Genomic DNA, 25,885 nt, shown 5'->3' with positions numbered 1-25,885 from the left:
TCGCGAACGGGGCACGAATGGGGCACTGCGCACACCGATGACATCATCGGTGACGGCGCAGCGCAAATGCCTAACGCCACCATTAGCGCCCCTACTGAATATCGCGGGAGACACAGCCAGTGGCGCTACAGCCACTGACTGCCTCTTTAGGCGCTAACAGGTGGCGCTACTCACCCAATTTCTCCCCCTATGACTCTATAAAAACCTCTTTTTTTAGCCCCAGGACATCGCTGCAGGTGTTCCTCAAGGCAGTGTCCTAGGCCCAACTATCTTCAGCTGCTTCATCAATGACCTTCCCTCTGTGGGAGCACCTTCACCATACGGACTGCAGCAGTTCAAGAAAGCGGCTCACCACCACCTTCTCAAGGGCAATTAGGGATGGGCAATAAATGCTGGTCTTGCTAGTGACGCCCACATCCCATAAACAAATTTTTAAAAACTGTACATGATTTCAAACTTTTTGGCATATTTAATCTGTTGAAACAGAAAGTCAGGAATTCGATGCATTAATATCAGCCCTGACCCCAGGACTACCTGAGAGTGAACAGTCAGAGCTATTGACTGATAATTGTGACCTTTTAGGAACATAAGAACATAAGAATTAGGAACAGGAGTAGGCCATATGGCCCTTAAGGCCTGCACCACCATTCAATAAGATCATGGCTGATCTTCAACCTCAACTCCACTTTCCCACCTTATCCCCATATCCCTTGATTCCCTTAGTATCCAAAAATCTATCGATCTCTGTCTTGAATATACTGAACGACTGAGCCTCCACAGCCCTCTGTGTAATGATCAATAACATGTCATTCTATAGTGGACACTAGGTGGAGCTGTGTAGAGCTGTATATAGCTGTATGTATAAGACTACACTACCCAGCTGTATGATATTAAGACTACATTACCCATGAGGCACTAGGCTACCCACAAGGCAACTGTCAAGATGGCAGCCTGCACACAGGAGCACAATGCTGCATCTCTACAGATACTGTACCAAGTCCACATGGCTCAATAAAGTAACTAGCAAAAGCTAGCTGTGTTCATAATAAGAATGTCCATTTATTAATGAACATAACATGGTACCAGGAGTGGTGAAGATCTGCTGAAAATTGTGAAAAGCGACATGGAGAATTTGAAGCCACCAGAGCGTTTGAATCTCACAGAAAAAATCGACTAGAATTGGCAGACTTTTAAACAGCAATTCGAACTCTACATTGCAGCCATCGGATTCGGTACGAAGCCAGATGCAAGGAAGATAGCGTTGCTGCTTACGGTTGCAGGCCCACAGGCGATAGAGGTATTTAATACATTTGTATTTAATCCAGCGGAGAACAGAGAAAAATTAGAAGATGTGCTAAAAAAATTTGATGCACATTGCTCTCCCAAAAAGAAATAGACAATGCTGAACATAAAGTTAATGCAGTAAAAGAGGACAAATGGATGATCCCACTGCAGATAAATGGAGCATTAGTTACATTGAAACTGGACACTGGGGCAAAAGCAAACTTAATCAGTATGAGTGACATAAAAAATATGAAAGAAAAGCCCAAAATACAGAAAAAGTCAGTACTACTGAAGAGCTATAATGGACAGAAAATAGATAGCTTAGGTGTATGCAGACTCAAAGTGACAGTCAAAGACAAAGTGCATCATCTCATGTTTTCTGTTGTGGCTGAAAGACTTGATTCGATACTAGGTGACAAAGCTTGTGAAGACTTAGAACTGGTCAAGAGAGTCTACCGTATAAACTGTGCCATAAGCAGACCAGATGACTCAGGTGATGAAGCAGAGAGCCCATCAAGGATGAAAAGGCCAAGGGGTATCCATGTCTTCAAAAAGCCTAGTTTCTCCAAGAAGAAAGGAAAAGACTTTAAGGTCAAAGAAAAGCATAAAGAGGAAAAACACAAGGAGAAAAAGTCCAAAGATATAACCGTAGCAGATGTTGTTAAGCAGTGGAAAGAGAAAAAGAAAAAGAAGAAGCCTGCACCAGAGCAGGAAGCAGTTCCGGTGGATACTCCTTCTTCCCTCAGGCCAATCTTTGGTGTTCCATTAGCCGAGGCTGCTGAGAGGACTATGCTGTATGATGGGATCCAGCTGCCAGCAGTTTTTTCAAGAGTGCATTGACTACATTGAGAGTTATGGCATGAAGAGTGAAGGAAACACTGAAACCCTCTCCAAGCAAAGATCGCAAGGAGACCTCGATCTATACAAGAGCAGATTGATGACAATGCCGCAACTGCATCTTGTCATTCACCGCCAGAACAATCTCATGAAGACACATCAGACTTACCCGTGTTGAGAAGATCCACACGTGAAGTAAAAAAGCCTGATAGACTTAATCTTTGAGTACAATGTAAAGCTTTGAAAATGTGTTGACTGTTTTAAAAATGTTTATGTTTATAGAGCACTAACAAAAGTGTTACTGATATTATCTTTATTGTTTTCTTGAAAGTTGATTGATATTGACTTTGTTAAACCTCAAAGAAAGGGGGATGTAATGATCAATAACGTCATTCTATAGTGGACACTGGGTGGAGCTGTGTAGAGCTGTATATAGCTATATGTATAAGACTACACTACCCAGCTGTATGATATTAAGTCTACATTACCCATGAGGCACTAGGCTACTCACAAGGCAACAGTCAAGATGGCAGCCTGCACACAGGAGCACAATGCTGCATCTCTACAGATACTGTACCAAGTCCACATGGCTCAATAAAGTAACGAGCAAAAGCTAGCTGTGTTCATAATAAGAATGTCTATTTATTAATGAACATAACAACCACCACCTTCTCAAGGGCAATTAGGGATGGGCAATAAATGCTGGTCTTGCTAGTGACGCCCACATCCCATAAACAAATTTTTTAAAACTGTACATGATTTCAAACTTTTTGGCATATTTAATCTGTTGAAACAGAATGTCAGGAATTCGATGCATTAATATCAGCCCTGACCCCAGGACTACCTGAGAGTGAACAGTCAGAGCTATTGACTGATAATTGTGACCTTTTAGGAACATAAGAACATAAGAATTAGGAACAGGAGTAGGCCATATGGCCCTTAAGGCCTGCACCGCCATTCAATAAGATCATGGCTGATCTTCAACCTCAACTCCACTTTCCCACCTTATCCCCATATCCCTTGATTCCCTTAGTATCCAAAAATCTATCGATCTCTGTCTTGAATATACTGAACGACTGAGCCTCCACAACCCTCTGGGGTAGAGAATTCCAAAGATTCACAACCCTCTGAGTGAAGAAATTTCTCCTCATCTCAGTCTTAAATGGCCGACCCCTTATCCTAAGACTATGACCCCTAGTTCTAGACTCCCCAACCAGGCGAAACATCCTCCCAGCACGTACCCTATCAAGCCCCTTAAGAATTTTATATGTTTTAATGAGATTACTTCTCATTCTTCTAAACTCTAGGGAATATCGGCCTAGTCTACTCAGTCTCTCCTCATAGGACAATCCCCCCATCCCAGGAATAAATCTAGTGAACCTTTGTTGCACTCCCTCTAAGGCAAGTATATCCAGGTAAGGAGACCAAAACTGTAAGTTTGCATAAAATGCTATGTTATATATATTTAACAAAACATAACGTACTATTTCTTCTATTTGAACCTGGGCTCTCCAAGAATGACCTGATAATATAAACAAAAAAGTAAATAAATTAGTTAAAGTCATCTGGACCAATCGGATGTATATACTTAAGTCTGTAGCATGAGTCTACTCTGCCAAAGTGTTGTTCACAATAAAACCTTTGGGCCTCGAAATTTGTTTCAGGCGCTGGTACAAAACGGATGGTATCGGATTGGCCGCTCGTTGTACACAGCACCAATGTTCCTGTTAAGCTGCGCAGCCGCACAGCGGTCTGGAGGTCCCGCGCAGGCCGCTCACCGGCTTTTCAATGTAAGAAATGCACATGCCCAAAAATTTGAATGGGGTGCACGGCCAGTTAAAGGGACCGCACACACAAATAAAAATTAGAGGGAACATTGCACAGCACCTGATAGTCAGTTCCGTTGACTGCAATCGAACTGAATATCAGGCGCTGCGTATAGTGGGCAGCCAATCTGATGCCACCCATTTTGCGCCACCACCTGAGTTGAATTTCTGGGCCATGCTTTTTGGAGTCAATAAAGGACAGATTGATGATCAAAAGGCTAAACTATTGAATGTTACATCTGTGTGCACTTTGAATTGAAGACAAGTAGTTCCCCAATGGCTCAGCAAATGCATCCAGTGACTAGCTGAACCAAACAGACCATGATGGTCCACAAACGAGGGAAAGGAAAAAATCATTCCCTGTCCTGATTGCTATCAAGTGTCTTTTGCAGGAAGTGCAATTGCATGGACTTGGGTGAGATTTTGCAACACCAGATTTCTGATGCACAGAGGGACCAGCACTGTGGAAATAATCACAGTGGCGAGGATAAGCATGGTTGTGATGCTCTCCCCACCCAAACTCAATTCAATTCAATTCAAATTGCTTTATTGGCATGACAAGTTACATCTTATGTTGCCAAAGCATCGAAAAACATTCATGTTTGTACACAAAAATACAGATCTATCCTAAGAACTGCTAATACTCACTGTCAAGCTGAATGCAGAATGAAGCCTTAAATACAGCAGAGTGGGCGACAGTAACCTCACCAAAATGACAGGGGAAAGCTGATAATTTATTTAAAAAATAATCTCAGGTGATCTTATTTCTGCCTCCATGATTGCAAAAACCTAACTGTATGTGCAGGTAAACTAATTAATAAGAATGTTGACACCGCCTGGTGTGGGAAAGGGTACAGCTCAAAGATTAGGGTTGTAACTGCATTATCAGGGCAAAGGCATTGATCTCCCACATTTGTAGAGGGCTATATCATACTTGATCAAGAAGTGCGTAGTTCTACAAAGAGACATTTACCAGCTTCATTTTTCACACGAGTCCTGAAACCGTGAGATTCCTCAAGCAACAAGGGAGTAAGCAGCTAAATCAAGTGACTTTTTGAGCAGATAAATCAAATGAATCGCACACCTGACTGTTCACGATTCTGACTTGGATGTCTCAGGTATCGTCTCCGCCATAATATAGCTCCGATAATTATGATTATTGCTGCAATTACAACAGGTATAATTATAGTCTCTGGGTACGTGCACGTTGCATCAGTTGTTTTTGTTCCTGGGATAGTCTGAATCATACCTAAGTGATCACATCTGAGGACAAAGTGCAGAACAATTAATTAACAAGCATTGATCGATAATTTTGTAACTCTTATGCTAATTAAATGATCCCCTGTTGAAATCTCATCATAAACACATTGGAGTCTGAGTTCGGTTCCCTATTAAATACCATAAGGATTGATGGAAATAATGATTTGTTTTAGATTGTTATTTAAATGACATCACTGAACATCAATGTATAGGTAAACTTTTTAGAAATTTCTAGTTTCCAAAACATTCCCATTGTTTATAAGCATCATTTGTCTGAAATATTTTAATGGATTGGAGATTACATCACCACTAGGAAGGCAGAACTACACATAAAAGCACGTCAGTGAAATCACACATGCTAAACTAGAAAGCTAACAAAACTTGATAGACAGCTTTCAAAAAGCTGACAACTTGAAAAACAGGCCGAGAATATGTCTTTGAGTGATTTACAGTGACTGAGTGAAATTCTATTTTCATTTCAACAGCACCTCCCAAACCCGTGACCTCTTCCACCTAGAAGAACAAGGGCAGCAGGCGCCTGGGAACACCGTTCCCCTCCAAGTCACACACCATCCTGACTTGGGAATAAAAACAGAAAATGCTGGAAATACTCAGCAGGTCAGGCAGCATCTGTAAAGAGAGAAATAAGAGTGAACGTTTCAGGTCGATGACCTTTTATCAGAACTGGAAAAGGTTAGAGATGTAACAGACTTTAAGCAAGTGCAGGGGCAGGGAAAGGGGGGAGGGGAGGAAAGAACAAAAGGGAAGGTCTGTGATAGGGTGGAAGGCAGGAGAGATTAAGGGATCAATGGGGACACGTTGGGGGCGGGACTGCTGGTTGTCGGGTTTCAGTCCCGCCAACGACGTCCGGCCAACCCACGCTATTTTCCCTTGATTGACCTCGTTAAGCCCGCCCTGCTTAGAGAAGCTGTCAAACACTGACAATCTCTGTTCTATGGTGAGCCCTCACACAAAGACTCACCAAAACCTCTTTCCTCAGCAGAAATCAGATGGCTGCTGCATCTGAGAACGCAGCAGCCATTCTGTCATCTCTGACGTTGAGATGAAGCACCTCTGGATCCCCAAGGGTTGAAGCCTGCAGGAAGAAGCAAAGGTAAGTAAACTTTTTCTAACACTTTACACTCACCTCTCATACTTACCTCTCCACACTTGCACCCATCACTCACCTCCACAGCGGACATTTCGATCCCTCTCACCCCCGCAGACCCATTGCTTGCCTTGCTGACCCTGGCGAGGTTCGCAGCTGTCGGGAAGCCCGCACTTACAGGGGCAAAATGGGGAAAAGTCTCAAAACTGCCTGTTAACTACCCGTTAACAGGCTGTTAATTGGCTGTAATCCCCTTCCTGCCACCAGGAGACGGGTCCCTGTGCGAGTTGAGGACCCGGCTCCCAGGAAGATGGCATGGAGGCGGGTTGGGAACAGGTTTGGTACCCGCTCCCAGTTTCTGCCATTTTCCCGGCAGTCCCGCCTCCATACCTGCCTCCCTAGGGCTGGCAAAATTCCCCCCATATGACAAAAGGGATGATGGTGCAAGGCAAAAGGAGATGGTAATGGGTCAAGTTAAGAAACAAAAGACGAGTCTAGATGAGGTGTAAATGGGAATGGAAGACTTATCAACAGCTGCCATGTGAAAAAATAGGGGCAGAGGTTATGGTCTGAATCATAGAATTTTACAGCACAGATGGAGGCAATTCGGCTCATCTTGTCCGTGCTAGCCGACAAAGACTATCCAGCCTAATCCCACTTTCCAGCTTTTGGTCCGTAGCCCTGTAGGTTACGGCACTTCAAGTGCATATCCAAGTACTTTTTAAATGTGATGAGGGTTTCTGCCTCTACCACCCTTTCAGGCAGAGAGTTCCAGACCCCCACCACCATCTGGGTGAAAGAAATTCTCCTCAAATCCCCTCTAAACTTCCGACCAATTACTTTAAATCTATGTCCCCTGGTTATTGACCCTTCTGCTAAGGGAATTAGGTCCTTCCTATCTACTCTATCTAGGCCCCTCATAACTTTATACACCTCAATTAAATCTCCCCTCAGCCTTTGTTCCAAAGAAAACAACCCCAGCCTATCCAATCTTTCCTCATAGCTAAAATTCCCCAGCTCAGGCAACATCCTCGTAAATCTCCTCTGCACCCCCTCTAGTGTAATCACATCCTTCCTGTAATGTGGTGACCAGAACTGCACGCAGTATTCTAGCTGCGGCCTAACTAGTGTTTTATACAGTTCAAGCATCACCTTCCTGCTCTTATAAGAACTTAAGAAATAGGAGCAGGAGTAGGTTTACAATGGAAACCAGTGCATAGCCCCTCGAGCCTGCTCCGCCATTCAATAAGATCATGGCTGATCTTCTACCTCATCTGCACTTTCCTGAATTATCCCCATATCCCTTGATTCCCTTAATATTGAAAAATCTATCAATCTCTGTCTTGAATATACTCAACAACTGTGCCTCCACAGCCCTCTGGGGTAGAGAATTCCAAAGATTCACCACCCTCTGAGTGAAGGAATTTGTCCTCATCTCAGTCCTAAATGGCCGACCCCTTATCCTGAGACTATGCCCCCTAGTTCTAGACTCTCCAGCGAGGGGAAACAACCTCTCAGTATCTACCCTGTCAATCCCCCTCAGAATCTTATATATTTCAATGAGATCACCTCTCATTCTTCTAAACTCCAGATTTATCTAGCATTCCCTAAAAGTTTCCTTCTAATAATACCAAAAAAAAGGTTGGGCTTTTTCCCACATTTTTATTTTCAGTATACAATGTACCACACTGGAGCAATGAAAATAAACCATAAAATTTATTTGTAATACCCAATCATTTGATTTTAAACTTTATTCTGGATTACTTTTGAAGTACTTACTTCATCATTTCCATGCACACCTGTGTAGATGATAATATATTGGAATATGTTCCAGCAGCACACGCCTCACACACGTTATCTGTTATAGATGTTCCTGAAAGCACAAGTTTCAGAAAACCAGGTAATTTTAACCTTTTTTTTATTCGTTCATGGGATGTGGGCATCGCTGGCCAGCAATTATTTTTTTTTGTTTCAAAAATATATACTTTATTCATAAAAATCTTTGTTCACGTACATGACAATACAGTTCACATCTGGTATAATACAAATGAACTTCAGTACATGGCACTCAATTTACAAATTACATTACATTTGTCATTACATATATCAAAGCTTGTTGCAATACATTACAATGCACTCCACAAATTATATTACAGATGAAGGCAGTACATGGCTCTTTACACAAACAGGTACATTTTCATTATATATTTTATAAGTCATACAGCCCGAGGGGGCCGAGATAAATTCCAAAACTTGTCGCTGGCCAGCAATTATTGCCCATCCCTAATTGCCTTGAACAACTGAGTGGCTTGCTAGGCCATTTCAGAGGGCAGGTTGCTGTGAGTCTGGAGTCACATATAGGTCAGACCGGGTAAGGACGGCAGATTTCCTAAAGGACATTAGTGAATCTGGTAGTTTCATAGTCACCATTACTGATGCTAGCTTTTTATTCCAGATTTATTTAATTCACTGAATTTAAATTCCACAGATGCCTTGGTGGGATTTGAACTCAGGCCTCTGGATTACAGGTAGACTATCCTTTATCCGAAAACCTCGGGACCAGCCGAGTTTCGGATAAAGGAGAATTTCGGATTTCGGAAGGTGGGTCGGCGGGGGTCCGCGGGGGGGTCGTGCACACGACTTACGCTGACGCTCAGCGTAAGTCAGTTGGGGTCGGCGGGGGTCGGGGCCGGCGGGGTACGCGGGGGGGGGTCGGCGGTTGTCGGGGCTGGCGGGGTCCGCGGGGGGGTCGGCGGTTGTCGGGGCTGGCGGGGTCGGCGGTTGTCGGGGCTGGCGGGGTCCGCGGGGGGGGGTCGGCGGTTGTCGGGGCTGGCGGGGTCGGCAGTTGTTGGGGCCGGCGGGGTTCGCGGGGGGGTCGGCGGTTGTCGGGGCTGGCGGGGTCGGCGGTTGTCGGGGCTGGCGGGGTCGGCGGTTGTCGGGGCTGGCGAGGTCGGCGGTTGTCGGGGCTGGCGGGGTCGGCAGTTGTCGGGGCTGGCGGGGTCGGCGGGGGGTCGTGCGCACGACTTACCCTTTATCCGAACTTCCGCAACCGGAACCCTCTAAAAACCGAAGGTTTTTTCGTTCAGCGTAAGTCGTACGCACGACTTACGCTGAACGAAAAAACCTTCGGTTTTTAGAGGGTTTCAGTTTTCGGAAGTCCGGATAAAGGGTAGTCTACCTGTACGAAAACCTCTAAAAACCGAAAGTTTTTTCGTTCAGCGTAAGTCGTGCGCACGACATGACCAGAGTGGCGCACAACTTATGCTGAGCAGGGCAGAGGGTCACAGAGTTCCCTCCTGGGTAGGAGATTGCAGGCCGAGCCGGGCAGTGTGAAGGAGGTACCGGGAGAGTGAACCCAACAATACAGCGGCCCGTCCGATAGCTGCAGCGGCCCGTCCGATATTCTTTTCTCCCCCCCCCCCCACACCGGACCCGACCCGACCCCGACCCCCCCCCGACCCTGATCCCCCCGGACCCCCCTGACCCCGCCCGACCCCGACCTGAACCACGGCCCGTCCGATATTCTTTTCTCCCCCCCCACCCGACCTGATTTGCGGGCCAGCTTAGTCGGAGTCAGCCGATATCCGGCTTTCCAGAGAAGCAGGAAGGGGAATGAGACACGGAACAGTCGCAAGAGGTAGCCTGAACTTTTAAAATTTATATTAAATACACATTTCACAGTCTTATAATAATACCTTCTGAAATCCGAAAAATTCCGAAAACCGAAACTCAGCTGGTCCCAAGGCTTTCGGATAAGGGATAGTGTACCTGTAGTAACATAAGCACTACACTACCGTTCCCTGACCTTTCGACAAGTTTGCACCAGTGAGATGTGTGAATGAACTTCACCACTGTCAATATGGGGGAGATTTTAACACGGAGCTGGTATCCGGCCCAGAGTTAATTTCCCTCCCACCAGCGGCAACGAAATTAACCAATGGGCCTCAACAACAACAACTTGTATTGATGTAGCGCCTTTAACGTAGTAAAACGTCCCAATGCTCTGCACAGGAGTATTTTAAGACAAAAAATTTGACACCTTCATTTGATCACTTCATAAAGTGATGCCCACCAGCAGTGGCACGAATACTGACCACTGCCCTAAGCGGCCTGAGTGTCTTATGTTTAGGGGTGCCAGTAATACCGGAAAGCTAACTGAATGATAGTGTAACCCAGTGTTGTAACAATAGGATCCTCTTATGATCTGAACTCAATATTGTGTCCTTTGCAGGCCCTTACACGTGCTTCTGCAATCTTTTCGCAGGCAACTGAAAGACATGGCCGAATACAAATCATTAAGTTGTTTTATTTCACAGATGACAGGTCTACGTACAGAGTAACCGTCAAAGCAAATTCCACTTACTTAGTTCAATCTCACTCCTCTCCTCGTAAACATGGGGGGAAAATGCATCCTGCCCTTTTGATGAGCTGACTTCCTTGTTTTTGCCACTACCTTTCTTTCAAACTATTTCTAGCTGCATGAACTGCATTTTATTTTAGCTTTCAGCTCCTGACCGAGGGGCTGGGTGCCATAGTCTCTTAATTTTCTTTAAATTTCTTTTCAGGATGTGAGCATCGCTGGCAAGGCCAGCATTTATTGCCCATTCCTAATTGCCCTTGAGAAGGTGGTGGTGAGCTGCCTTCTTGAGCCGCTGCAGTCCCGTGCGGTGAAGGTGCTCCCACAGTGCTGTTTGAGAGGGAATTTCAGGAATTTGACCCAGCGACGATGAAGGAACGGCGATATACTTCCAAGTCAGAATGGTGGGTGACTTGGAGGTGGTGATGTTCACACACGCCTGCTGCCCTTGTCCTTCTAGGTGGAAGAGGCCGTGGGTTTGGGAGGTGCTGTCGAAGAAACTTATTCAAACTTGGCTGCCTGTGTGGCCTTTTGTGTTCACGGCCAGGGGGAGAGCTGAGATACTGACTTCCTCCCGTAGTGATTCACCAGTAGACTTGTCAATCAAACCAGCTCCCGCCTCTTGGGGGTGAGTTTTAGAGAGGGCATCTCCTGTTGTTCTCAAGGCGAATGAGAGCCAATCTGGTTAATCGGCCTTGGATAAATCATATGACTTTCATGCATCAGCTGTAAATTCCACAAACCGTCTCTCCGGCTTCAATACACATTCAATGCTTTCAGTCTGGCACCTTTCTTTTTAAGCCTGTGCTAATTCACTTTGTTTTACACAACCCTTAACCATAACTCGGACCCTAAATCCTTTTTGTAAAATGGCCTTTTCTGTGTTGGCATTCAAACACTTTCTCCAACAACTGCACAATCCGCCACTGGTTTTTGACATATATAATGGCTAATTAGTTGCTTGGAAAGTGTGAAAGGATCATGACAGCAGATGCATCATACTGTAATAGGATTTTTTTTTATGGCTAATCTGTGCCTCAACTCTATTTTCTCGCCTTGGTTCCAGCTCCCTTGATACCCTTACCTAACAAAAATCTATCAATCTCATTCTTGAAAATTTCAATTGACCCGGCATCCTTTTGGGGGAGCGAGTTCCAGATTTCGACTATCCTTTGCATGAAAAAGTGCTTTCTGATTTCACTCCTAAATGACTGCGTTCTAATTTTAAGATTATGAACTCTTGCTCTGGTTTCCCCCACCTAAGGAAATGGTATCCCTATCGAATCTCTTTATCATGTTAAACACCTCGATTAGATCACCCTTCTATCGTTTAAACATGCTTTCTGTTGTTTTCAAAACATGCACTGGTTTCCATTGTAAACCTGGAAGGAGGAGAGCATGCCAGGGGATCTCAGAGACGCTGTAATTGTGACCATCTTTAAGAAAGGTGACATGTCCGATTGCGGTAACTACAGAGGAGTCTCCCTGCTGTCAGCCACAGGGAAAGTCATCGCAAGAATCCTCCTCAATCGCCTTCTCCCAGTGGCCGAAGAGCTCCTCCCAGAGTCGCAATGCGGATTCCGCCCACTAAGGGGCACAATGGACATGATCTTCACCGCACGTCAATTAACAAGAGAAATGCAGGGAACAGCACCAACCGCTGTACATGGCCTTCTTTGATCTCACAAAGGCCTTCGACACTGTCAACCGTGAGGGATTATGGAGTGTCCTCCTCAAATTCGCTGCCCTCAAAAGTTTGTCACCATCCTCCGCCTGCTTCACGACGACATGCAAGCCGTGATCCTGACCAACGGTTCCACCACAGACCCAATTCACGTATGAACCGGGGTCAAGCAAGGCTGTATCATCGCACCAACGCTCTTCTCGATCTTCCTTGCTGCAATGTTCCATCTCACCCTCAGTAAGCTCCCCGCTGGAGTGGAGCTAATTTACAGAACAAACGGGAAACTGTTCAACCTCCGTCGCCTCCAGTTCAGATCCAAGGTCGTCCCATTCTCTGTCGTCGAATTACAGTATGCAGACGACGCTTACATCTGTGCTCACTCAGAGGTCAAACTCCAAACCATCGTCAACACCTTCACCGAAGCGTACAAGAGCATGGGCCTTACACTAAACATCCGTAAGACAATGGTCCTCTACCAGCCTGCCCCCGCCACACAGTACTGCCCCCCGATTATCAAAATCCACGACAAGGCCTTGGACAACGTGGACCACTTTCCATACCTTGGGAGCCTACTGTCAACAAGGGCAGATGTCGACGACGAAGTTCAACACCGCCTTCAGTGTGCCAGTGCAGCCTTCGGTCGCCTGAGGAAGAGAGTGTTTGAAGACCAGGACCTCAAACCCGGCACTAAGCTCATGGTCCACAGAGCAGCAGTGATACCCGCCCTGCTTGTATGCCTCAGAGACATGGATCATGTACAGCAGGCACCTCAACGCACTGGAGAGGTACCACCAACGCTGCCTCCACAAGATCCTGCAAATCCATTGGCAGGATAGGCGCACCAACGTCAGTGTTCTCGCTCAGGCCAACATCCCCAGCATCGAAGCATTGACCACGCTCGATCAGCTCCGATGGTTGGGTCACATCGTCCGCATGCCCGATACGAGACTCCCAAAACAAGCGCTCTACTCGGAGCTCCGGCACGGCAAGAGAGCCCCAGGTGGGCAGAGGAAACGCTTCAAGGACACCCTCAAAGCCTCCTTGAAAAAGTGTAACATCCCCACCGACACCTGGGAATCCCTGACCCAAGACTGCACAAAGTGGAGGAGAAGCATCCGGGAAAGCGCCGAACACCTCGAGTCTCTTCGCCGGGAGCAAGCGGAAGCCAAGCACAGGCAACACAAGGAGCGCACGTCAACCCAAGCACCCCACCCACCCACCCCTTCAACCACCGTCTGCCCCACCTGTGACAGAGACTGTAGGTCCCGCATTGGACTCATCAGTCACCTGCGAACTCATTTTTAATGTGGAAGCAAGTCATCCTCAGTTCCAAGGGACTGCCTAAGAAGAAACCCTTCCCAAAATCCTCTGGTTCAAAAGTCTACGACTTCTAAGATACAGATTCGCCATTATCTCATTGAATGATGGAACAGACTTGAGGGGCTGAATGGCCTACTCCTGTTCCTATGTTCCTAAGACTTAATATTATAATAAAATGAGAACATATTAGGGCTAATTTTCCTCCTGCCCTTGCTTCACCTGAGCACCAGTCAGTCAGATGGCAGCCAAAATGAACTCCATCTGACATAACCTGAACTCACCTGTATTTTTGGATTCAGGTAATTTTCATGACCTGACATTCCCCCGGTACAGGCCTGCCCTTTGACTGTGATCTGTGCACAGAATTAGAGGTGGAAATCTAACTGCTGTTGTTGGCAGTAATGGCCGCAAGCTATGGGGCCTTCTGTGGCTGCCAAAAACAGCAGCCCAAAGGTCTCCAGCCCTAAACATTTTCTCAGGTACCTACGATAAAAAAAGCATTTATCTCTTTCTGAGCTCCTGCTTGCTGCTGCCTGCCCTTCCTCAGATCCTGCGGGCACAGGGCCTAACACCTACTTCTACTGGTGGGCACGCTTGTTACTGTGCACCTACTGAGTGTTGAGGCCTTGGCCCTCTCCTATTTCTCATCTACATGCTGCCCCTCGGCGACATCATCCGAAAACATAGCGTCAGTTTCCACATGTACACTGACGACACCCAGCTCTAACTCACCACCACTTCTCTTGACCCCTCCACTGTCTCTAAATTGTCAAATGTAAGAAATCACACAACACCAGGTTATAGTCCAACAGCTTTATTTGAAATCACAAGCTTTCGGAGCGCTGCTCCTTCTTCAGGTGAAGTGGAGAAATGCATAAAGACACAGCTTATATAGTCAGAGAATCATGTCAGATGTTTACAGGTAACCTTTCCAACTGCCATTTATCGCACCTCGGCAGAGAGATAATCACAGCAGTCAAAGGTGTGAATGGTGTCCAAACAGGTCAGTCAGGGAAACATTACATCAAAGAACAATGAGGTGGGGTCACAAGGGGTCAAATATTGCAGATGCTGGGGTCTGTATGAAAAACAAAAAAACAGACAAAAAACATTTTTTTTGGCTGGAAATCACAGCAGGTCCAGCCGCATCTGTGTAGAGAGAACAAGCCAATGTCGACTCGAGTCTGGATGACCCTGCATCAGGTGGGGTTACATGTAGCGTGACATGAACCCAAGATCTCGGTTAAGGCCGTCCTCATGGGTGCGGAACTTGGCTGTAGGTGTCCATCGCGTTCCTCCTTGTCTGAGCAGATCCTGTGTATTCGCAGGGCTTGTCCATAGGGGATGGCTTCTTTAACGTGGTTAGGGTGGAAGCTGGAGAAGTGAAGCATCGTGAGGTTGTCCGTGGGCTTGCGGTAGAGTGAAGTGCTGAGGTGTCCGTCTTTGATGGAGATTCGTGTGTCCAGGAATGAGACTGATTCTGAGGAGTAGTCCATGGTGAGTTTGATGGTGGGATGGAACTTGTTGATGCTTCACTTCTCCAGCTTCCACCCTAACCACGTTAAAGAAGCCATCCCCTATGGACAAGCCCTGCGAATACACAGGATCTGCTCAGACGAGGAGGAACGCGATGGACACCTACAGACACTGAAAGACGCCCTTGTAAGAACGGGATATGACGCTCGACTCGTCGATCGACAGTTCCGACGGGCCACAGCGAAAAATCGCATAGACCTCCTCAGAAGACAAACACGGGACACAACCAACAGAGTACCCTTCGTCGTCCAGTACTTCCCCGGAGCGGAGAAACTACGCCATGTTCTTCGCAGCCTTCAACATGTCATCGATGACGACGAACACCTCGCTAAGGCCATCCCCACGCCTCCACTACTCGCTTTCAAACAGCCGCCTAACCTCAAACAGACCATCGTTCGCAGCAAATTACCCAGCTTCCAGGAGAACAGCGACCACGACACCACACAACCCTGCCACAGCAACCTCTGCAAGACATGCCAGATCATCAACACAGATACCATCATCACACGTGAGGACACCACCCACCAGGTACATGGTACATACTCATGTGACTCGGCCAACGTTGCAGGAAAGGATGCCCCAGAGCATGGTACATCGGCGAGACCATGCAGACACTGCGACAACGGATGAACGGACACCGCGCAACAATCACCAGGCAGGAGTGTTCCCTCCCAGTCGGGGAACACTTCAGCAGTCAAGGACATTCAGCCTCCGATCTTCGGGTAAGCATTCTCCAAGGTGGCCTTCGAGACACACGACAACGCAAAATCGTCGAGCAGAAACTGATAGCCAAGTTCCGCACCCATGAGGACGGCCTTAACCGAGATCTTGGGTTCATGTCACGCTACATGTAACCCCACCTGATGCAGGGTCATCCAGACTCGAGTCGACATTGGCTTGTTCTCCCTACACAGATGCGGCTGGACCTGCTGTGATTTCCAGCCAAAAAAAATGTTTTTTGTCTGTTTTTTTGTTTTTCATACAGACCCCAGCATCTGCAATATTTGACCCCTTGTGACCCCACCTCATTGTTCTTTGATGTAATGTTTCCCTGACTGACCTGTTTGGACACCATTCACACCTTTGACTGCTGTGATTATCTCTCTGCCGAGGTGCGATAAATGGCAGTTGGAAAGGTTACCTGTAAACATCTGACATGATTCTCTGACTATATAAGCTGTGTCTTTATGCATTTCTCCACTTCACCTGAAGAAGGAGCAGCGCTCCGAAAGCTTGTGATTTCAAATAAAGCTGTTGGACTATAACCTGGTGTTGTGTGATTTCTTACATTTGTCCACCCCAGTCCAACTCCGGCATCTCCACACCATGTCTAAATTGTCAGACTGCTTGTCTGACATCCAGTTCTGGATGAGCAGAAATTTCCTCCAATTAAATATTGGGAAGACCGAAGCCATTGTTTTCAGTCCCCGCCACAAACTCCGTTCCCGAGCCACCGACTCCACCCCTCTCCCTAACATCTGTCTGAGGCTGAACCACACTGTTCGCAACCTTGGTGTCATATTTGACCCTGAAATGAGCTTCCAACCACATATCCACACCATAACTAAGAACGCCTATTTCCACCTCTGTAACATCGTCCGTCTCTACCCCTGCCTCAGCTCATCTGCTGCTGAAACCCTCATCCATGCCTTTGTTACCTTCAGACTTGATTATTCCAACGCACTCCTGGCTGGCCTCCCACGTTCTACCCTATGTAAACTTGAGGTCATCCAAAACTCGGCTGCCCGTGTCCTAAGTCATACCAAGTCCTGTTCACCCATCACCCCTGTGCTCGCTGGCCTATATTAAGAACATAAGAAATAGGAGCAGGAGCAGGCCATTCGGCCCCTCGAGCCTGCTCCGCCATTCAATGAGATTATGGCTGATCTTCTGCCTCAACTCCATTCACCGGCCCTATCGCCATATCCCTTGATGCCCTCACTAGTCAGAAATTTATCGACTTCTGTTTTGAATATACCCAATGACTGAGCCTCCACAGCCCTCTGGGGTACAGAATTCCAAAGATTCACCACCCTCTGTGTGAAGAAATTTCTTCTCATCTCAGTCCTGAATGGCCTACCCTGTATCCTGAGGCTGTGACCCCTGGTTCAAGACTCCCCAGCCAAGGGAAACATTCTCCCAGCATTCACCCTAACAAGCCCTGCAATAATTTTGTATGCTTCAATGAGATCCCCTCTCATTCTTCTGAATTCAAGAGAATACAGGCCTAGTTTACTCAATCTCTTCTCATACGACAGTCCCGCCATCCCAGGAATCAATCTCGTGCACCTTCATTGCACTCCCTCTATGGCAAGTATATCCTTCCTCAGGTAAGGAAACCAAAATTGTACACAGTACTCCAGGTGTGGTCTCACCAAGGCCCTATATAATTGGAGTAAGACTTCTTTATTCCTGTACTCAAATCCTCTTGTAATGAAGGCCAGCATACCATTTGCCTTCCTAATGGCTTGCTGCACCTGCACATTCACTTTCAGTGGCTCATGTACAAGGACACCCAGGTCCCTTTGAGCATCTGCATTCCCCAATCTTTCACCATATAGGAAATACTCTGCCTTTCTGTTTTTTCTACCAAAGTGGATAACTTCACATTTATCCACATTATATTCCATCTGCCATGTTCTCGCCCACTCACTGAGCCTGTCGAGATCCCCTTGAAGCCTCTTCACATCCTCTTCACAACTGACACTGCCACCTAGCTTTGTATCATCAGCAAATTTGGAAATGTTACATTTAGTCCCCTCATCCAAATCATTGATATAGATTGTGAATAGCTGGGGACCAAGAACCGATCCTTGCAGTACCCCACTAGTCACAGCCTGCCATCCTGAAAAAGACCCGTTTACTCTTTGTTTTCTGTCTGTTAACCAATTCTCAATCCATGCTAGTATATTACCCCCAATTCCATGTGCCCTAATTTTGTTCACCAACCTCTTGTGTGGGACCTTATCGAAGGCCTTCTGAAAATCCAAATACACCACATTTACCGGTTCCCCTTTGTCTACTCCACTAGTTACATCCTCAAAGAACTCCAATAGGGTTGTTAAACAGGATTTCCCTTTCATAAATCCATGTTGACTCTGCCCAATCTAAGTATTTGTTTCTAAGTGTCCAGTTATTGCATCCTTTATAATAGATTCCAGCATTTTCCCAACTACTGATGTGAGGCTAACAGGTCTGTAGATCCCCGTTTTCTCTCTCCCTCCTTTCTTAAATAGCGGGGTTACATTTGCTATCCTCCAATCTGCAGGAACCATTCCAGAATCTATAGAATTTTGGAAGATGACAACCAATGCGTCCACTATCCCATTGGCCACCTCTTTCAAAACCCTAGGATCTAGGTCATCCGGTCCTTGGGATTTATCGACTTTTAGTCCCATTAATTTTACAAATAATAATTTCTTTAAGTTCCTCATTCTCGCCACATTGGCTCCCAGTTAAGCAACACCTTGATTTTAAAATTCTTATCCTTGTTTTCAAATTGCTCCATGGCTTCGCCCCTCCCTATCTTTGTAATCTCCAGCACCACAACCCTCCGAGATATCTGCGCTCCTCTAATTCTGCCCTCTTGAGCATCTCTGATTTTAATCGCTCAGCCATTGGCAGCCGTGCAGTCAGCTGCCTAGGCCCTAAGCTCTGGAATTCCCCCCCTAAACCTCTCCACCTCTCTACCTCCTTTAAGACGCTCCTTAAAACCTACCTCCTTGATCTGCCCTAATTTCTCCTTATGTGGCTCAGTGTCAAATTCTGTTTTATAACATTCCTGTGAAGTGCCTTGGGACGTTTTACGACGTTAGAGGCACTATATAAATCCAAGTTGTTGTTGTTGTTGGGGGTGGAAGATGAAGTGCTAGGTGCCATGATGTCACTTCCACCTCATTGCATGGAATTGGAACGCTCGCATTCGACGGCGATGCAAAGGGGACAGAGAACCATGTCACAGGTCCCCAGGAACTGAGCGTTAACCAGGCACAATACAGAAACAAGTTTATCATGTCAAAGCATAGATTATTATTTGATGTACAACAGTCTCAGGCTAAAAAATCCCACTGATAAATAACTAATCTTGTTACATTTTTTATTTTGACAGGACGAACTGGCATTAATGTAGTGGCTTTCATGTCCTCGGTATATCCCAAAGTGCTTCACAGCCAAAGAATTACTTTTGAAGTGTAGTCACTGTTTTGTGGGCAAATGTGGCAGTTTTGCAGACAGCAAGGCTCACAAACAGCAATGAGATGAATGACCAGTTAGCCTGTTTTTTGGTGATGTTGATTGAGGGTCGAATGTTGACCAGGTCACTGGGCAAACTCCCCTGCTCTTCTTCAATTAGTGTCATGGGATTTTATTTTACATCCACCTGGATGGCAGGGGCCTCAGTTTAATGACTCATTCAAAAGCCACCCATGGAGCAGTCCCTCAGTACTGCACTGAAGCGTCAGCCTCGGTTATGTGCTCAAGTTCTGGAGTGGGGCTCCAAAACCCACAACCTTCTGACTCAGAGGCAAGAGTGCTACCACTGAGCCAAGCTGACAATGTGGTTGAGAATAGTAGCCCAGTGAAGTCGCAAATTGGTGTCTCCAGAGTGCTGCACATCTGAGAATTTAGAACTCACCTCTAGGAAATAACCCACTGATGTGCCTCAATTATTCCGAGACTCGAAGTTAGCAGAACAAAAGTAAGGCTTTTATTAACTCAGAACATAACACGTAAAATAGAGAGATGTCTTCCTTCAGGAGGCTGATGCCCGACTGAACTTAGATTACAAAGGAGCCAGGTATGGGCGGAGCCCTGCACACAACCAGTTCCAGCACATTCCAATACATAATACATGAGGACTGGGGGAAGGGAAAAGACACAGAAAGCAGGCAGTTACAAGACACAGAAAACAGGCAGTGATGAATGGAATATATTTCATCACATTCACCCCTTCTATAGATTTAGTCTGTTCGGGGGTTTGATAGTCCCCTGCGACCGACGTGGCTGTTGTGGTGCCGCGGGTGTCGGCTGGGTGTCCCCGGTAGCCTCCTGGGTCTCTGCCGGGGGTGCCGCCGGGGTTGTTGAAGGGGTAGTTGGTGGGGGTGCCGTTGGTCGATGTTCTTCCGGGGGTGATGAAAGAATAGTGGGTGGGTAAGGGTTGCTGTGATCGTCGTCGCTGCTATTGCCGTGGTTGTTGTCGATGCCGGCTGGGGCGACGTCTTTTATGGACACGGTGTCCTCCCGTCGGCGTGCCGGACATATGCGTATTGGGGGTTGGCGTGGAGTAGGTGTACTGGCTCCACGAGAGGGTCCGTCTTGTGGCCCCTCACATGCCTTCGCACGAGTACCGGACCTGGGGTGGAGAGCCATGACAGCATGGATACGCCTGAGGTGGATTTCCGAGGAAAGACAAACATTCGTTCATGAGGCGTGGCATTAGTGGCCGTACACAATAGCGACCGTATCGAATGGAGCACATCCGAGAGGACTTCCTGCCAGCGGGAGATAGGGAGGCCCTTGGTCCTTAGAGCTAGAGTGACTGCTTTCCACACTGTCCCGTTCTCTCGCTCCACCTGGCCGTTACCCCGGGGGTTGTAGCTGGTGGTACGGCTCGTGGCGATCCCCTTGGACAGCATGTACTGGCGTAGCTCTTCACTCATGAAGGACGCCCCCCTATCCGTGTGGATATAGCTCGGCATACCGAACAGGCAGAACAGGCTGTTGAGGCATTTAATGACCGTGGCGCTGGTCATGTCTGGGCAGGGGAAGGCGAATGGGAAACGGGAGTATTCGTCCACAATGTTCAGGAAGTAAACATTGCGGTCGACGGACGGGAGGGGGCCCTTGAAATCTAAGCTGAGCCGCTCGAAGGGCCGTGTAGCTTTGATTAAGTGGGCTCTATCTGGGCGGTAGAACCGAGGCTTGCACTCAGCGCAAGTGCGGCAGTTCCTGGTCAGAGACCAAACTTCCTCAATCGAGTAGGGTAAGTTACGGGACTTTATGAAGTGGAACAGCCGCGTGACCCCTGGGTGGCAGAGGTCGTTGTGGAGGGTCTGTAGCCGATCCTCGGTGGCGCTGGCACACATCCCTCGTGAGAGGGCGTCAGGGGATTCGTTAAGGGCCCCTGGCCGGTAAATGATGTCATACTCGAAAGTGGAGAGCTCGATCCGCCACCTAAGAATCTTATCATTTTTAATCTTCCCCCTCTGTTTATTGTTGAACATAAACGCTACCGACCGCTGGTCGGTAAGTAGGGTGAAGCGTTTGCCGGCTAGGTAGTGGCGCCAGTGGCGCACTGCCTCCACGATGGCTTGGGCCTCCTTTTCCACGGAGGAGTGTCTGATCTCGGGGCCTTGGAGGGTCCTCGAGAAGAAAGCTACGGGCCGCCCCGCCTGGTTGAGGGTGGCCGCCAAGGCGAAGCCGGACGCATCACTTTCCACTTGAAATGGAGTGTTCTCGTCCACTGCCTGTAGCGTGGCCCGCTCAATATCCTGCTTAATGCTTTTGAAGGCGGCGTGGGCCTCAGCAGAGAGCGGAAAAGAGGATGCTTTCAAGAGGGGGCGGGCTTTGTCGGAGTAGTTGGGGACCCATTGGGAATAGTAAGAAAATAACCCCAGGCACCTTTTCAGGGCTTTGGGAGTGTTGGGCAGGGGCAGCTCCCGTAGGGGGCGCAATCGGTCGGGGTCTGGTCCGATTTCCCCATTCTCCACCACGCTGCCCAGTATGCAGAGGCGCGTGGTGTTGAAAACGCACTTGTCCTCGTTATAGGTGAGGTTGAGTTTTTGTGCGGTTTTCAGGAACCTCTCGAGGTTCGAGTCGTGATCCTGCTGGTTGTGACCGCAGATGGTGACGTTGTCGAGGTAGGGGAAGGTTGCCTGCAAGTGGTGGTCATCGACCATGCGATCCATCTCCCTCTGAAAGACCGAGACCCCGTTCGTCACCCCAAAGGGGACTCTGAGGAATTGGTAGAGGCGTCCGTTCGCCTCGAAGGCGGTGTACGGGCGGTCCTCTGGTCTGATAGGGAGCTGGTGGTACGCTGACTTGAGGTCGATGGTGGAGAACACCCGGTATTGGGCAATTTGGTTCACCATTTCTGATATGCGGGGTAGCGGGTAGGCGTCTAGTAGGGTGTACCTGTTGATCGTTTGACTATAGTCGATCACCATCCGTTTCTTCTCGCTACCCCTTACCACTACCACTTGGGCGCGCCACGGGCTGTTGCTGTGTTCAATAATGCGCTCTTTCAGGAGCCTGTCTACCTCGGTCGCGATAAACCGCCTGTCCTCCCAGCTGTACCTCCTGCTTTTGGTCGCTATTGGCCGGCAGTTAGGGGTAAGGTTCGCGAATAGCGAAGGCGGCTTTACCTTCAGGGTAGCCAGACCGCACACTGTGAGGGGCGGCTGGGACCCACCGTACTTGAGCGTGATGCTTTGGTGGTTGCACTGGAAATCCAAACCCAAGATCACGCTCGCACATAGATTCTTCATGATTAATACTTTAAAATTATCATACACAGTTCCGTTAACGCACAATTGTACCGTGCAGTAACCCAGAATGGTCGATGTCTGGGTTTTATCGGCCATAGAGATGGTACCCTGAGCAGGGACCACCTTTAGGGAGAGTTGTTGTGCCAGTTCAGGGTGGATAAAACTCTCCGTGCTTCCACTGTCAATTAAGCATTTAACCTGGCACCCGTTTACCTCGATGTCCACCATTGATTTGGATAGCGGATGCGGCCTGGTCTGGTCCACTGTGACCGATGCCACTGTAGGGCCCTGATCGAGACAAGATGGCGTCCACGCTGTCTGCTCATAAGATGGCGGACCCCACGAGGTCGGGCAAGATGGCGTCCAAGATGGCCGCTCCCACGGCGCACACGCGGCGGTGGCGGGTTTTCCGGCGGTTGGTTTTCCGGCGGGGTTCCCTCTGCACACCTTCCCGAAGTGCCCCTTCTTACCGCACTTAAAGCAGGTGGTGCCTTTCGCCGGGCACAGGTTTCTGGTGTGCTTTGGCTGCCCGCAGAAGTAGCAGTTGGGTCCTTGACGCGTCGCGGCTGTCGTAGGGCTTCTGGGGGGAGAGCTGGGCCCCGCCGGTGTCGGGCTGCCGGGCGGGGAAGATGCCTTCCAAGATGGCGGCGCCCTCGGCGCACACGTGGCGGCGTGGGCGGCGCGGGCTGAAGAGTAGGCGTCCGAGTTTCTCTGGGCCATCTCCAGGGACCGCGCGGTGTCCGCAGCCTGTTTCAGGTCCAACCCCGTTTTTTCCAGCAGTCTTTGCCGGGTGTGAGTGGAGCTGAGGCCTGTGATAAAGGCATCGCGAACAAGCTCGTCGGTGTACACTGCGGCTTTTACATCTCGGCACTTACAGTCCTTGCCAAGCTTTTTCAGGATGCTTAGGAACTCCTCCACCGATTCCCCAGGTCGCTGTGCGCGAGTAGCGAGTAGATGCCTAGCATACACCTCATTCGTAGGCTGCTGGTAATGCGCCTTTAAGGTGTTGCAGGCGGCCAGGTACGTATCGGCGTCTTGGATGAGGGGGTAAACCCGGTGGCTTACCCAATTCCGTAGCATTCCGAGTCTCATCTTCACAGTGTCCGTAGCGTCTTTGACGGCTGCGGAATTGTCCAGGAAGAATTCCATACAGTCAAACCAGTGTCCGAAGCGTGCTGATGCATCCGGAGCATGTTGATCCAAATCCAAACGTTCGGGTTTCAGGAGTTGATCCATAGTGTTGAAAATTGAGTTAATAAAATTGATGTGCCTCAATTATTCCGAGACTCGAAGTTAGCAGAACAAAAGTAAGGCTTTTATTAACTCAGAACATAACACGTAAAATAGAGAGATGTCTTCCTTCAGGAGGCTGATGCCCGACTGAACTTAGATTACAAAGGAGCCAGGTATGGGCGGAGCCCTGCACACAACCAGTTCCAGCACATTCCAATACATAATACATGAGGACTGGGGGAAGGGAAAAGACACAGAAAGCAGGCAGTTACAAGACACAGAAAACAGGCAGTGATGAATGGAATATATTTCATCACACCCACAACCTCCAATTCTGCAGCACAGAATGGCAAGGCACCAATGTCTGTGCCACTGTGACACCCAACTCAGGTTTCATTTTCAATAACCATGATGATTGAGGTATTCAAAATTATGAGGGGTTTTGACAGAGCAATTAGGGAGAAACTATGTCCTCTGGTCGGTAACCAGAGGTCACAGATTTAAAATAGTTGGCAAAAGAAGTAGAGGGGAAATGAGGAGAAATGTCTTCACACAGAGGGTTGTTAAGATCTGGAACGCACTACCTGAAGGGTGGTGGAGTCAGATTCCATATAACTTTCAAAATGCAATTGGACATGTACTTGAAGAGGACTAATTTGCAGGGTTACGGGGAAAAAGCTGGGGTGTGGGACTAAATTGAACAGCTCTTACAAAGAGCCGGCACAGGCACGGCGGGCCAAATGGCCTCCTTCTGTGCTGTAAGATTCAATGATTCTAGATCAACTCCACGGTTTTAATAAAGAGATGTTTCCTCAACTACATTATTGGCTTGTTTACCTTTCAAACATGCAGTCTAACATCATACCTGGTACTTTAACCCCAGAACCTGGATGACAGGATGTGTGAAACTTGCACATCAGGCAGGTTTTGGAACTTGATTTAGTGCAGAAGTACCCTGCTCTGCAGGCACACACTGAGTCATGATCAAGAAGGCAGTCGTTCACTAAATGAAGTCCAAGCACTAGATAAGAGAAACATCAGCCTCAATTGAAAGTCTCAGCTACTTCCTGCATCACTCTCTAGTTTTGGAACCTGAGAACTTTAGTGTAAGGGCTGAGGGTTGGAGGCAGCAAAAGCCGGTCCCTTTTAGATTAGGAATTAGAGGTGATCTAATCATCAACAAATGGATTGTGGAAATGGTGCTTATCTGCGGAACTGTTCATTTCACATATATACTAACCCACAAACTCAGAAAAGCTGATAAACATCTTCAAAAATTGACACAGCCCCCAGAAAGCTGACAACTCCAAACCAATCTACAACTAATAAACAGCACTGATCAAAGACCTCTGACCAAGGCCACTGCTTCAATGGAAATTAGTAATGAGTGAATTAAATTAATTTTATTGCATTGAATTTGTATTTTGGAATCACATTCACCAATTGAATTTGTTTTTCCATGAAAATTGAAACCCTCACCTATGACATAAAAATGTAGTAAAAGTGCAAGTGCACTGGTATGTGATGTTGGTACGACAAGCTGCTGCTGTACTCATCAGTTGTATTACAGAGGCAAAAACTAAAGTACACAAAAATAATGCTTATACTGGTGGATGTAGACATTTTTAAGAGGGAAAATAAGCTCTAATTATCATAGAATAGAATCATGGAATGATACAGCACAGAAGGAGGCCATTCGGCCCATCGTGCCTGTGCCGGCTCTTTAAAAGAGCTCTCCAATTAGTCCCACTCCTTATAAGTTTCTCCTTATTTACTCTATCAAAACCCTTCATGATTTTGAACACTTCTCCCCTTAACTTTCTCAGCTCTAAGCAGTGGTCCAAACACCGACCCCTGGGGACACCACTGTATACTTCCCTTCAGTCTGAAAAACAACCGTTCACCACTACACTCTGCTGTCTGTCCCTTAGCCAATTTCGTATCCACGCAGCCACT

At 47.5% G+C, this 25,885-nt stretch overlaps 1 pseudogene; it reads right to left on the bottom strand.

The window, feature by feature from the left end:
* LOC147100894 (tumor necrosis factor receptor superfamily member 5-like) overlaps window positions 1–25,885 on the bottom strand; it is a 51,273-nt pseudogene that overhangs the window by 5,753 nt on the left and 19,635 nt on the right.

Source organism: Somniosus microcephalus, chromosome 25 (genome assembly GCF_052327205.1).
Source record: "Somniosus microcephalus isolate GS21.2 chromosome 25, FLI_Smic_1.0, whole genome shotgun sequence".
Taxonomy (NCBI): Eukaryota; Metazoa; Chordata; class Chondrichthyes; order Squaliformes; family Somniosidae; genus Somniosus; species Somniosus microcephalus.
Note: the sequence above shows the minus strand (reverse complement) of the source record. Positions and strands in the feature narration are given on the sequence as shown.